The 14,789-nt window shown below is 37.2% G+C and overlaps 1 pseudogene; it reads right to left on the bottom strand.

Annotated features, from left to right (window-relative positions):
* Positions 1–610: 610 nt before the first annotated feature.
* On the bottom strand, positions 611–13,424 carry LOC116148811 (IQ domain-containing protein M-like; annotated as a pseudogene).
* Positions 13,425–14,789: the final 1,365 nt, after the last annotated feature.

Genomic DNA, 14,789 nt, shown 5'->3' with positions numbered 1-14,789 from the left:
AGATTTATATGCAGAGAACTACAAAACACTAATTAAGGAAATTAAAGATGACCTGAAGAAATGGAAAGATATCCCATGCTCTTGGATTGGAGGAATCAATATTGTTCAAATGGCCATACTATCCAAAGGAATCTACAGATTTAATGCAATCCATATCAAATTACCCAGGACATTTTTCACAGCACTAGAACAAATAATCCTAAAATTTGTATGGAACCATTTGCTATGTATTTATATCCTTCTTCCCCATTTACTATGGCTCTCAGCCAAGTTTACCAAAGTTGTATATTATTATGGACATAGGCACCTCGAGGCAGATATAGTGTAACATTTCAATTGCACTGAGCTTCTAGATGATTTCAAAGTGATTTTCATGGTTTTCTCTACTGACCAGGTCCCAAACCTCATTGCTGCTGAATTGGGAAATGACCACAGCCACTGAAGTACTTAAGGAACTCACTTCTTTCTAATCCTTGCCAGTCTTCTCTGTTAGCAAAGATTGCTTCATAGAATTTATTTTTTTCTGTCTATTCATTCCTTCAGCTCTTCAAGGTTAATAATTTGTCTCATCCTCCAATGACCAAGTCAATATTTGACACAACTGATTAGTCTACATGTTTATAACTGCTTTGAAATTTGGTCCATGATGCAAAGCAATACAATAATCCTGAAATACTGATGATGATCCAGAGGAACTAGGCCAACTGGAGTCACAAGCCAGACAGGAAAATCTTTTTAACACAACTTCTCTCCAATCACAGAATTCTCTGCCATATTCTTTCAGAAGCCCCGTGGAAGAGGAGGTTATGGGTTGTAAGTGCAAGTCAAGGTGGATAATGGGGGAGGCACTTAATGAGTTCAACATTATGGACTTCCCATGGTGCTGTTGCTTTTCGTTCTGTATTTTTTTACTCACCGGTTCAATATTAGTAACTATTTTACCCAGTTTAACTTGTTCTTTCGCAATTAGAACTACAGAATCCTTGCATTTTTTTTTAACATTAAAAATGTGTGGCTCCCTGAAAGAAGTTTGTTGTGGAGACTCCTCAGTATGTCCACTTTTGGATGGTCTTTGGGAAACAAATCATTTTGTGTGCTGCCTGAAGTTCTGTTCTTGGACCACATCACGTGTTTCCTTTTTTTTTACCACCACCCCCAAATCTCCAAAGGTATGAATCTGCCAGATTTGGGGTTTTGATGTTTATTTCTAAAAACATTTATAGAAGTATCCTGAACTTTATTCTCATTGATTTTCTTATATTGTTGGGCGATGAGAGTTTTTGTTTCTTGAAAAAAATCTTGCTTGGAAATCTCTATTATAGGACATTCTACTTTTATCAGGTACAGCCTCTGCAACCATGGTGGGCATTTAGGGTGATCTCTTTTGGAGGCTGGGCTCCAAGTCCCTCCCAAGAACTGGAAATCTGCATTTCACTAGAAACATGTTGGGATCCAGGGCTTCTTGAAGGAGTTGCCTGAATGGCAAGAGGCATTTGGAGTCTTCTGAATTCCTTTACATTTCAGTCTTCCTGCCCCCTCAGGGTCTCGACAACCGCCAATCTTCAATTTTTAATTGGTGTATTTAGACCATTTACATTCAATGTAATTACTGATACGCTGGGGCTTAAGTTTGCTTCTTTATATCTTATGTTTATTGTGTTATCTCTGTTTTTTGTTTCTGTTTCTTTTTTCCTATCTTTCTGTGGGTTAATGAAATCTATTCTAGAATCCCATTTTGATTTATTAATAATATTTTCAGAGTAACTCTTTCTATATGTTTTTTAGTGCTTGCTCTAGGTATTGAGTTCTATATATATATATATACATATATATATAACTTAGTATAGTTTACTGGTATTGGCATTTTTGCCAATTCTAGTAAAGTATAGAAACCTTAACTCTATTTATGTTCTTTTACTCTCCCTCATTATAATATACTTGTCTTAAATATTTTATCTATGTACTTTGTTAGTGTTATAATTTTTGCTTGAATCACCAATCATAATTTAGAAAACTCAAGAGAATAGCCCACATTTTTGCTTGGAGTGTTTTTTTTTCCTAATGTTCAGCAAGTTCCTTCTTTTACTGTTTCCATTCCGTTAAGAAAACTTCCCCTAGCTATACTTTTAGTGTAGGTATGTTGGTGACCAGTTCCCTCAGTTCTCCTTCATCTAAGAGATTACTCCTTTATTTCGGATGGATATTTTCACTGGATATAGGATTCAGGGGTGACATTTCCTTTCTTTCAGCACCTGAGTAATATTTTGACAATTCCTTCTAGCCTCTATGGTATGTGATAAGAAATCCGATTTCATTTAACTTGAATTTATTTTCCTTTTGTGGTGTTTCTCTCTGGTTGCTTTCACAATTTTTACGTTGTCTTTAGTTTTCAGAAGGTTAATTATGGTATATCTTAGTGTGATTATCCATGAGATTGTCCTATTTTGGTGTTTACTAAACATTTTTAATCTGTAGGTTTATATCTCTTGTCAAGTTTCAGCCATTATTTGAGTACTTTTTCAGCTTCGCCTTTTTTCTCCTCTGTTTTCAGGACTATAATAACACAAATGTTAAATCATTTATTATGGTCCAACAGCTCCCTCCCAATTCTATTTTCTTTCTGTTGTTCAGATTTCAGATTGAGTAATTTCTATTGTTACATACTCTAGTTCAATGATTCTTTCCTCTGCCCCTCCATCCAGCCATTAAGCCCTTCTACTGAGTATTTTGTTTGTTGTCTTCTTCAGTTCTAAAATTTCCATTTTGTTTCTTTGAAATTTTTGTCTTTATTAAAACTTTCTATTTCTTTGCTATTTTCCATTTCTATTTGCTTCAAGCATGCTAACAATTGCTTATCAAACCATTTTTATTGTGACTGATACTGAAATCTTTGTCAGGTAATTCTAACATCTCTGTTATCTTGATGTTGGCATGCATTGATTATCTTTTTTAAGTCAGTTTAAGAACTTTCTGGTTTCTGATATGATTGATTTTGTTACTGAAATGTGGAAATGTGACTGAAATTTTTAAATGATAAGACTCTGATTTAATAATTTAAGTTATAAGACTATGGATCTTCTTAACTTTGTTATAAGACTCTGGATCTTATTTTAAACTTCTTGCTTAGTTGGATTTCTCTGTCACTGACACAGTGACTGCCTCTTTACTGCTAGGTGAAGACAGAAGTCCAGGTTCCCTAGTCAGTCTTCATTGCCACATGAAACAGGAGGAACCTCATTACTGCTAGATGGGTATGGGAGTTCCAGTCTCGCATGTCTCTCCATGAACCCCACAGTGTGAGTGGCCTCATTACTGCTGGGTAATAGTGAGAGTCCTGACTCTCCGCTAGGCTTCCTTTTATTCTCCCCAGTGAGGAATGGAAGGAGTGCCTCATTACTGTTGGTTTAGGTGAAGTCTAGGCTCACCATGTGGTCTCCAGAACATTGGGATGGAGCTGGTCCCACTACCACTGTTGAAGGTCATGGAAGACCCAGGTCCCTACTTGAACTTCTCTGACATGACCCTGGTGGGGGTGTGGGGAATACCTTATTATAGTCTAGTTTCCTCACTCAGCCTTTGCTGGCATCAGTAGGGGTGAGACCACAGTTTTTTGGAAAACTGCCAGAGAGTTTTCCATTTTGCTGTCTGACTTATTCCTGGTCTTCTGGCTTTAGAGAGTAGGCTTTGGGGGGGGGGCTTTTTTGGTCTGCACCTGTTGGTGTTTCTAGGTTGTCAACTTCTTCAGCTCTTAAGTCTTGAATATAAGGGTAAAAGAAGAAAACCCAAGGAATCCACTCACCACATTGTGTCCTGAGGTCAGCTGGTTAGCTTTCTTCTCTCTACTTTGCAGAGTCTTCTTATATATTTTTTATATATGATGCCTAGATTTTTTTAGTTGTATTTAGTTGGAGGAATAGGGAAAAGTATATCCATTCTATTTTCCTAGAAGGGAAAATCTTAAGGCTTAAAAAAATTCAGTTTTAGGACTTATGTTTTCCCTATTCAGTGAAAACCAAATTTGATATCATATTTCACTCTAGAAACAGAAATCTTCTCACTCCTTTCTATTCCCAGGGGTTTAAAAATAAATTCTTTAGCCTTTTTCCATTCCTCAAACTGATATTTCCCTATTCTGACTTTAATAAATGCTTTCATCAAGTGGCAGTTGATCAGATGGTTTGTGTGACCTGATAGGGTGGCACAGAACCTCTTTTCAAACTGACAGAATATTCAAAGCCTTTACTCTTTTCACCAGTTAAGCTGCTTTGTAAATGCCAGACTCTTTTAAAATTGTGTTGCTTGCAAGTGCATGTATTATTCATCTGACTGAGGTATCCCACACTGTCAAGGGGGAACACTGCAAGAAATCTATCTCTGAGCTTCCCTTTGATGCTGTGAGAAGATTCAGAATGAGTGGACTGGAAGGTGATTGTATTTTTCCTTTACCTTCTGGTTAAACTGACAATATCTGCCTCATGCTTCATTTTACCATATGACATGTCACCCAGGAGGAAGACCCTGAGAGCTCGAGTCACCTCCAGAAAGAAAAAACTCATTGTGTGATCCAAAGGTGACGGAGGAGATACTGATGCTGACAAATGGCCGTACACACATTTCTTTAGCTCTGCACATGGTGCTTTCTGGATGGGACAGCATGTATCTTATTCCATAAAGTACTGGCAGCAGCAGAAGCTGAAAGGCATCTAGATACGTTCTTCCCAGTACACAATTCACAAGGCTAGATCTTAAATGAGATAGAATTATACACAGATAAGACTAAAAAGACTTTAAAGGTCACTGAAGGGAAGGCTCCCTTCCCCTTTGGCCAACGTACAAGTGAGAGACCAGACAGCTTCAGTGACTTGTCCAAGCTAACTAGTGGCAAAACTACAACATGCTTTGACAGCTGACTTTTATCCAATCTCCTTGTATATACACTGGAGGGTCATCAATAATGACTTTTTAAATGCTGGTTGATTATTCTGCATTAGAGCAGAAAATTATCAATCTACCATAGAAGGACAATCTATGTGAACTTTGAGAACTGGTTCCCTTAAAGAGTCAGGATTCTGATGACTAAGTTGTTCAAAAACACCAAGGGGCAGCAAGAAATAGGCTGTGATTCATTCAGTGGGTAGCACTACTTCTTGTGACAGTCTACTCCCAAGTCTTCTGTATGGTCAGCTGAAAAGTGAGCCAAACCTGGGTCCCTCTGAGGTCTGCACAAATCACAGAGTACAGCACAAGTTGACTCGTCTTCCAGAGTAGGTCCTAGCTGGGCAATAGTTCTAGGACTGCTTTCTGATTCCATTTTAAAGAATGACCTCTAGCTGACCTATATTCTCCCGAAAGCTTAAATTGGATCTGGCTTCCAACTTCCTTTGCTATCTTAAACCACATAGCTCTCTGCACAGCTGTTTAACAAGTTGTAGATTCTGTACAGGGTAATGAGTACTAGCAGTTCACACAATAGCTGCTTATGTATTTAAATGTAACCTACATATATATATGAAGGTTTCAGTGTGAGTTTATACAACCTAGATATATTTTATGAAATGTATTTGATATTAAAAGCCATTTTAGTGTTTCTGTTATTATCTGTTCTCAGAAAAAAAATAAAGAGGAATTTGAAATAGGTGAAAGCAAGAGATCAAATATTATTTTAACATTCATATTTTCTGAACCTCAAATCAGGGCACACATTAAGAAAATGTAATAATAAGTAAAACCTGAACTCTCAAAAGATACAGATTTTAGGATTTTCATAGATGTCAGGAAACTAAGTTCTCATAACAAGATCTATTAATTTCTCAAAATCCTTAATTGTGGGACTGACCAGAATTATCCTCCTATCTTTCACCTTGATTACTTTTTGAATCTTTTCTAGTAGACCTTAGTTTTTACAGACATCTGATAATTATTCAAGTCTAATAAAAAGCAATAAATATAGATAAACAACAATGTCGTCCTGTGTAGCACAAGGAATTATACTCAATATCCTGTAATAAACTAGAATGGAAAAGAAAATGAAGAATATATACGTATATAACTGAATTGCTTTGCTATACATCAGAAACTAACAAAACACTGTAAATCAACTATACTTCAATAAGAAACAAAGCAATAAATAAATATTGATTAATGCAAAAAAGGAGGAGCTTATCCAGTAAGCAACAAAGAGTCAGTGAAGGATTTTAATAAAAGGATATTGTGAGACGTCTCTCCACAGGTTGCTCTCACTTCTGTACAATTTCTGAGCAAAGCTATTGCTAGCTTTTATTCCGAAGTGTCTTTTCAAGAGTGTTTGTATGGTAAACAGCCTTGGAAGATGGAGAAAGTATCTCTTTCCAGATCAAAGATTTGTTTGCTGTCTGAGATAATAAAGATAACATTTCCCTCCAAGGTTAAGGTTGGGCTTACCAAGGGACCTTTTGGAAGATTGAGATTTTCGTAACCTAAGACTCTTAAGATGTAACATGTACTCACTGTGAGCACAGCATCCACTTGGGCATCACCCCATGGGCTTTGGGAGTCAAGGGGAACCAATGAGAACATGCAATAAATGGAATGAAGTCCTTTTTCTCTGACCTAGGAGTCTCATGTCATCTGCTGGACCTATGAAACTATGGCAAGCTAACTTAATAGCTTGGAAGCAAAGTAAAATGTCAGACTTTTCATGGTTCTTGACAAAAGGTGACATTGTCATTGGTCATATACTACAATTCCACCATTCTTGGGTATGACACATATGTCTGTGATTCAAACTGAGTAGCTCTAGAAGGAATCATAAGGAAGATCATGACTAACCGGAGAAATGGGATTAAAAATCATGTGAATGGTCTACTTCCTAGTCAACTATGGCAACATACTTTAACTGAAGACAGTGTCTCACATTTCACATTCTCCTCAAAGCAATATATAAATGCGAGAGTGCCGCTGATGGTGGTCTTGAAAGGTAATGAGAGGGGCATTACCCAGCTAAATGCTGCCATGGGCACAACAATTACATCCTCTGCTTTCCTAAACTCTGGGTGTTCTTTCAGTGGCTTACAGCACCCATTGACATTTCCTGTCCTGGACTATAATTTTATGTTGCCATTATGGTTCTCTTACCCTGAATGTTAAATTTTTCTAAATACAGCAAGGAAGATATATCAAAGCATGGTGGCTTCGCAGTTAAAACACTGAACCTAAATTCAGGAAACTGAGCCCTATCTTGTCCATCTCTGGCATCATCAGATATGGACACATATTTCTCTGTGCCTTAAAATAATGGAGATTTTAGTGTAAGGGTAAATGCAGGATAATAGTTGAAAATAGATACATAATTGAAATGAATAAACTACTTGGCAACTCAGAGGAAATGCTTGAGCTATGCTGTCAATACAGCAGCCACTAGTCACATATGGATATCAAGTACTCCAAGTGTGGCTACTCCAAGTTGTGACATGCCATACGTATGAAAAATGCACACTGGATTTTGAAAACTGAGTGCAAAACAAAATGTAAATACTCATCAATACACTGTATTTTGATTATATGTTGAAATGATAATATTTTAGATACCCTGGAGTAAATACAGTCTTAAAATTAATTTTACTTAGTTTTTTTTAAACTTTTTTCTCATGGCTATTAGAAATGTAAGGATTATGCAATTTTTATTTATTCCATTTCTATTGGACAGTGCTGTGTTAGACTATTCCTTGTCCTCTACCTTAGCAATGTGAACGGCGTGGGCCAATAGGAATCTTAGGGCTGATCCTGTAGGTTTAAACTAAATGGTGCTAACTGTTACACAACAGATGAAAACTTTAATTCACTTGAAGGCTTTTAAATAGACCACAAGTTTCTTGAGAGCAAAGTTTCATGTACTGTCATAACCTTTTCTTTTCCCTAGTGACACACGCAGTCCCTCAGTTAGCGCAATGATTTTTACCAGTTGAATGAATTTTAAGGAAATCTAGAAAAAAAGAAATATTGCAAGTGTAGTGGTTCAGTATATGAAGAGATTGTACATGTTAATTCTGAACAAGATGCCCGTGTACCGTTTTTCTTAGCAGTCATTTATATTCTTCATTTAAGAATGCAGTCTCACTGTGCAATTTATCTTCCAATAGGTCTCACTGCCTCTCTAGAGATCTAGGCTGGAAATGCTTATTTTTCTAACACATATCTTCTTCATTTAGAACACACAGAGCAGTCATGGGGGTTAATCAAAGAGGGAATCACTTGTGCACAGCTGAGTAAGTCGGTAGATACATAGGCCATGGAGTTTTCAAATTATCTGGAGATCATGGCCTTAAAAAAGCATTCAATATTTTGTGTGTGCAGAGACAAAGAAAGTCCTAATAGAAAGGACAGAGCCAGCAGAATCTCCACAATGTCTGTGCAGTCTCCACATTATCACTTCATCGGATGGTAGGGAGTGTGATACAGTGAACAGGGAGAGATGTCCCCAGAACGTAAGGTCCATGACCATTATTAGCACTCATGCCTGTTGCAGCAGAAATGAATCACTGGTATATGAAACTGACAGGAATAAAGGAACCAGCAGTATTCTAAGACATACAAAGGATGCTTCGTGTGTATTTTATTAGGTACAATTAATATTGATGCCGATAGATGGATGATTGCCACATATTGCTCACATTATAACTAATAATATAGTGTACTTACCCTGTGTTAGGTAATTTTTATTGTAAATTACAGAAACTTTGAAGGGGAGGTGTTATCTTTGTTTTATAATTTCAAATAAACTAAGTTTGAGAGAGTTGCCTAGGGATAACATAATGCTCGTCAGTGGAAGAGCCAGAACTTGAACCCAAGTGTAGTCTAACTCCAAAATCCACCTCTTTCTATTAAACCAATGCCACCTTCTCTCCAATGTAACAGTGGCATTAGGATGATAATGAGAGAGGAAGAACAGAGGTTTAGCAGCCTTGTCCTTACTATCCTTCTGTCTTTCCTGCCTTCCTCCATCTCTCCTTATTTCTTCATCCTTCCTTTTCTTCTATTGTGCCCCCATCCGCCTTCCCCTCACTCTTTTCTTTCTTTCTCTCTGTTACAGCTCTTCCTTTCTTTTCTTAGTTCTACTTATTTTTCCTCTCCTCTTGTCCAGTTTATTACCTAAGCTGCAGTCCTGCCAATGCCCTCGGAGAAAACTGCTACGTGATAAAGTCTGGCTATTGGAGAAATGTAAAGGCAACTGCAATAGCTGAAGAGCCAAACCAAGCCCAAAGTTTCTTTAGACTCGAAGATAATTCTTCAACCAAATACCACAAATATTCCACTAGCTTAGAATATCAGAATGGTGGAGCTGGAAGGAAACCTAATGCTTCCCTAGCCTGACAGCCTCATTGTGTGCTGAAGGGAACTCTAGCCAAGAGCAGCTAAGGGGCTTCCCAAAGTGACCAAGATTAGTGGGGAAGCCAGAACTGGGATCCTGGAATTCTTTCTTTAGTTTCTAGGAGGGTGCGTGGAAAATGAAGTAGGAATGTGAAAGTGCAAACCTATTGACTCACACTGAGTGAGTTCTGAAAAGGTGAAGTTCATTTCCTCTACACAAAGTTGTTGAGAAGATACGTGAGACAATGCCTGTAAAAGTGCTCAGAGCTCTGAAAGAGAAAGGACTGACTTAAATGTGAGGCAACACTTATTGGCTGAATACTAAAGAACAACCTTTCATAGCGTAAAGCAAAGCCTGAAGAAAGGGATTGTTGGACCATAGACCATTTTATGCTGCTGAACCCAATATGACAAGATCTTTCTTTATAAGTAAGCAAGTACTGAATGGATGCCAAAGAGTTGTGTGTCTTACCATTGTTCCTGTTAAAAACAGAAACAAAGCCAAAAAAAAAACCTCTTCTAGGTAAGTATATAGGGTAGTACCTGGTTCCCTGCAAATACAGTAGACAGACGCATCATTTCTCTTCCTCTATCTGGTTCCGCAGCTGGCCCTAAAATAAAGCTTATTGCTGCAATCTAATTGGACTCACTTTAGGTTCATCTTTTTATTCCCATGTGCACTTTGCTTGAGGGAGTAGCTCATTTCAGAAGAAAGAAGCCTGGACTAAGAGACTCCTGTCTCTTCGCAGATCTTATACTTGGTTGTAACTCTAACTAGCCAAGTGATTTGTACAAAATGTAGAACCATTTGCTTCTCCACTTTCTCATCTGTAAGATGAGGATTTTTATTATAAATGAGAGAAACTTTGGAGGGGAGAAGTTATCGATCTTCAGAAGTAACTATTATCTGAGATAATACACATGTATTAGTTTGCTCAGAGTCTGGAACATTGTGAGGTTCTATAAATAGCAGCTATTATTATTTTTATTTGGATAAAAGTTTGTCTTGAGGTGTTAGGATTTAGACTGTCAATATTTCTGCCTTTTAAAAAGAAGCCTCAGAAAATTGTGTTTATCACTCAGCAGATCAAAGCTCTGTGAACTGGAATTGTGTTTCACAAGAACAGATTGATGCCTCACACACAGATGTCTTTCCCCATCCCCAAACCAACAGGGTAAAATGTTTTACAGATTGGATGTTTGGCACAGAGCAGAATTCTGAAATAAAACTACTTTTGTTTTCCCTTTTTTTTTTTTTAAAGTATTTAAAGAGAATTGCAACCTTGGTTATTTATTTTCTTCCATGTGAAGAAAAAAAAAGAGCACATCTGTTTGCAATAGTGGACTGAAAGGTTTAAAAATAAATATGCTTTAAAGAAAAGAAATGAAACTTTGTTGGCACTCTAAATCCAATCGACAGAGGGAAAATGTTTGTTCTAGAGATGTTTGGCTTCTTTTAAAAAAGGAAAAAAAGAGCAAATAATGTAGAATTATACAGTTCCAGTTAAGTGGTTCACCACATAAAAATGTGTTATTTTTACTCATCTGGTAAATAGTTTTAACCGTGACATAATGTCTTAACATTTACATTTCAATTCTGAATATACCCTGCATCTGTCATTTTCTCTAAGAAGAGGCTGATGAGATATAAAAATGATTTCCGTACTTTCATAATCTGTAATTAGAAAGCAAAAAGCCAAAGTACAAGTAAAATATCTGTAATTTGTGTTGGCTGTGATCTTAGGAAATTCAGTTGCCCACTATGGTGAAAAGTACTATATTTAGATAGATGTTTTGGATTGTGTTGTCCATTTTTTCACTTCATATAAAAAATAAAAATCATCCATCATGCTTATAAATACTGCTGTGACCATTTCATAGAGAAAGGAACAATCCTGCCAAAAGACTTACATGGCAGTTGTCTGTTGGGAAGCCCAGATAAACTAAGACTAGGGAGGGGACAGTGGCAGGGGAGTGATTAGGGTTGACAAGTAAAAAGGAGCTTAGAAGAACTGGAATAGAAAACAGATGGAGTTGATAAATATGGAAGGGCTGCTGGGGTATCTTGAAAGACAAACATTGGTTGCTCAGAAGCAGTTGAGCCAGAAAATCCTTGAAAATGAGCTACTGAAAGGAATTTGTTTAGGCCAAAAGGAGCCCCTGGAAAGAGAGTTAGGTTAAGGAGGATTTGTATAGGTGAGAACACTGGCTTGCTAGTTACAATCCATCCCAAAAAAGGACATTCACAGGAAAAAAAGCAGTGTCTGGCCTCCTGGGTGAGTCCAGGAAGTCAGACAGACTATTCTATGGGAATCAAAGGCGTACCTTAAATGTTGACTTGGGGTTAAATCTAAATAACTGATTACTATGTTAAACAAATGACTACTGAATGTAGTTTGAACCTGAGATTTTTATATACTTAGGTAAACAGATAGTATTCACGCTGGAAATGGTGTTTTGAGTAATGTCAGTATGAAATGTCAGTAAGATAAATATAAAAATTGAGCCATTGAGTAGTGGACTTAAGTCAGACTTTATACTTTCATTTTACCTATCTGGAAATGGGCAAACGCATTATATTTCATACACATTGCATATATAAATATGCCTGAGAATACAAAGCCTTTGTCTTACAGAGTACCTGAGGAAGTCTTATAAATAGCTCTTGGCATTGCCTGATATTCCACTTTTCTACTTTCTTCACTAATTGAAATTTACAGGTGTCATATTCCCTTGATCTTGCAATATGATAAACAAGATACTTAAAAATATTATTTGTGAAACTGTGTCCCATAGGGTTATCAGAAGCTCATAACAAACTGAAATTATTAAACTTGCCTTAAAGAACAACAGATAAGGGAACAGTTTGTTAAAACCACTTTGCTTGTAAACTGCCCTCACCGATTAAAGTTTGCTTTTTTTGCTTTCTTTTTCCCTCTCTTTAAGTACATACCTTCCCAGCTTCATGCAACCCAGTTGTTTCACAGGAACATGGAGTCAGCTCCAGCTCAGAACCGATGGCTAAGGCTGGTTGGGACCAAGGAATAAGCCGGTTGACATCAGAGGTGCGGAAGACTTCACCCTCAGATTACGCCAAGTGCCTCCGTTTCCAACGTGCAGAAACGTAACCAAGATGTACCTGCGCAGAACACAAATTACCTCACCTTTTTCCCTCCTTCCAATCACTTTCCCTGCGCCTAAGACACCCTGCTTACCCCATAAATATCCTAACCCCCTTGCCTTCCAGGAGGAAGATCTGAGTCTTGTTCTTTCTTGGCTGCATTGTGAATGAACTCCTTTTTGGCTGTAAACCTTGGCATCTCAGGGTTTGGCCTGCTGTGCATCAAATGGACCTGGCTCGGTAATGTTTGGAGTAGGTCAGTGCCCTCCCTCAAGGCCATGAGTTTCTTCCTTTTGATTCTGGAAATCAATCTTTATTTGTTTCACTTCTACCCCTTTGATTCCTTCTTCTCAGTATGTTCTGGGGAGAATCTACTCAGCTGTAACATATCTACTCTAATTAAATGGTCGAATAGCGTTCTGTCTGATTCCCACCTGGGAAATGGCACCAGCGTTAGCTGCTTGCTCCTGCCAGACACCTGGGTGCCAGCTTTGTAACCCCTTTCTTCTCCATATTTACCCAATCACCAAAGCCTGTTAAGGATCTTCCAGTATAGACCCTGAATCTGTCAATTTTTCCTTTTTATCTGCTGCTGCTTCCTTAATCTAAGCTACCAAGATTTCTTATCCTGATTTCTTCAAGAACCTCCTAATGGTATAACTTCACTTTTTTTCTGCTTCTAGTCTATTCCCCAAAAGTAGAAAACTTTCTTAAAAAGACAAATCTAATCTGATTAGTCTGTCACTTAAAACTCTTCTGTATTTCCCCCGGCTCTTAGATGACAGTTCTATTGGATTTACTATAAAACTAACAGTCCTTATTGTGGTTCTAAAGCCCTGAGTGACCTCTTCCTAGTTTACCTTGCAGCCCTCATATCCAGAATCTCCCACTTTCTCACTAGTGTTTCATCCTTAGGGATCAATTTTTGATTGTTCAAATCTCCAGGTTCTTCTTGCATTACACGAATGACTCATGTTTAACCCTCTGCTTCTACCTGTTTGCCCTTAACATGACAAATTCCTCCTCTTTCTTTATAGTTAATTTTAAAGATAACTTTCTCAGAGAAACTTCACTGTCCATCCACACCAATTTAAGGTTTTATTTTTTCAGTATAGCTAAGTAGTTAGCATCATTCCTTATATAATAATTATATTGAAATAATTAACTGGAATAATTTGTTTAATTTCTGTCTCCCTCACTAGAGTCTGCACTAAGAATTTAGTCCCCGATTTCCTAAATTCTGTATCTCTCTTTATCTCTACTATATATTCAGTATTCCATTTTCATTACTATATCTGGCATCATAGCTTTTTGTAGGTCTCAATAAATGACTTTTAAATTAGTAGATGAATGTATAAATGAATGCATGAATGAGTAAAACTATCCTCAGAATGCCTAAAAACACGATAGGCTGAGAGTTTCAAAACACAGAGTCTTACTCATTCCTAAGTGTGAATAACCAGGGTAATGGAATCACATTCATTGTATTGTTTGGTTACCTGTAAGATCAAAAAAAGTCTTTGACATTTCTCCAAAGAAGACATACCAATGGCTGATAGGCACATGAAAAAGTGCTCAGTATCACTAATTATCAGAGAAATGCAAATCAAAACTGCAATGAGGTATCACCTCACACCAGTCAGAATGGTCATCATTAAAAAGTCCACAAAAGACAAATGTTGGAGAGGGTATGGAGCAAAGGGAACCCTCCTACACTCTTGGTGGGAATGTAATTTGGTGCAGTCACTATGGGAAATAGTATGGAGATTCCTTAAAAAATTAAAAATAAAGTTACCATAACATCCAGCAATCCCACTCCTGGGCATACATACAGAAAAAACTCTAATTGGAAAAGATACATGCCCCTAATGTTCACAGCAGCACTATTTACAATAGCGAAGACATGGAAACAACCTAAGTGTCCATCGACAGATGGCTGGATAAAGAAGTTGTGATATACACACACACACACAAACAATGGAATACTTCTCAGCTGTAAAGAAAATGAAATAAAGCCACTTGTAGCAACATAGATGGACCTAGAGATTATACTAAGTTACATAATTCAGAAAAATACCACATGATATTACTTACATGTGAAATCTAACAAAAAATGATACAAATGAACTTATTTACAAATCAGAAAGAGATTCACAGACATAAAAATCAAACTTATGGTCACCGAGGGGTGGGGAGGGATAAATAAGCAGTGTGGGATTAGCAGATACAAACTACTATATATAAAATAGATAAAACAACAAGGTCCTACTGTATAGCACAGGAAACTATACTCAGTATCTTGTAATAACCTATGAAGAAAAAG

This window comes from Camelus dromedarius, chromosome 2 (genome assembly GCF_036321535.1).
Source record: "Camelus dromedarius isolate mCamDro1 chromosome 2, mCamDro1.pat, whole genome shotgun sequence".
Classification (NCBI taxonomy): Eukaryota; Metazoa; Chordata; class Mammalia; order Artiodactyla; family Camelidae; genus Camelus; species Camelus dromedarius.
This window is presented reverse-complemented; position numbering and strand designations above follow the sequence as displayed.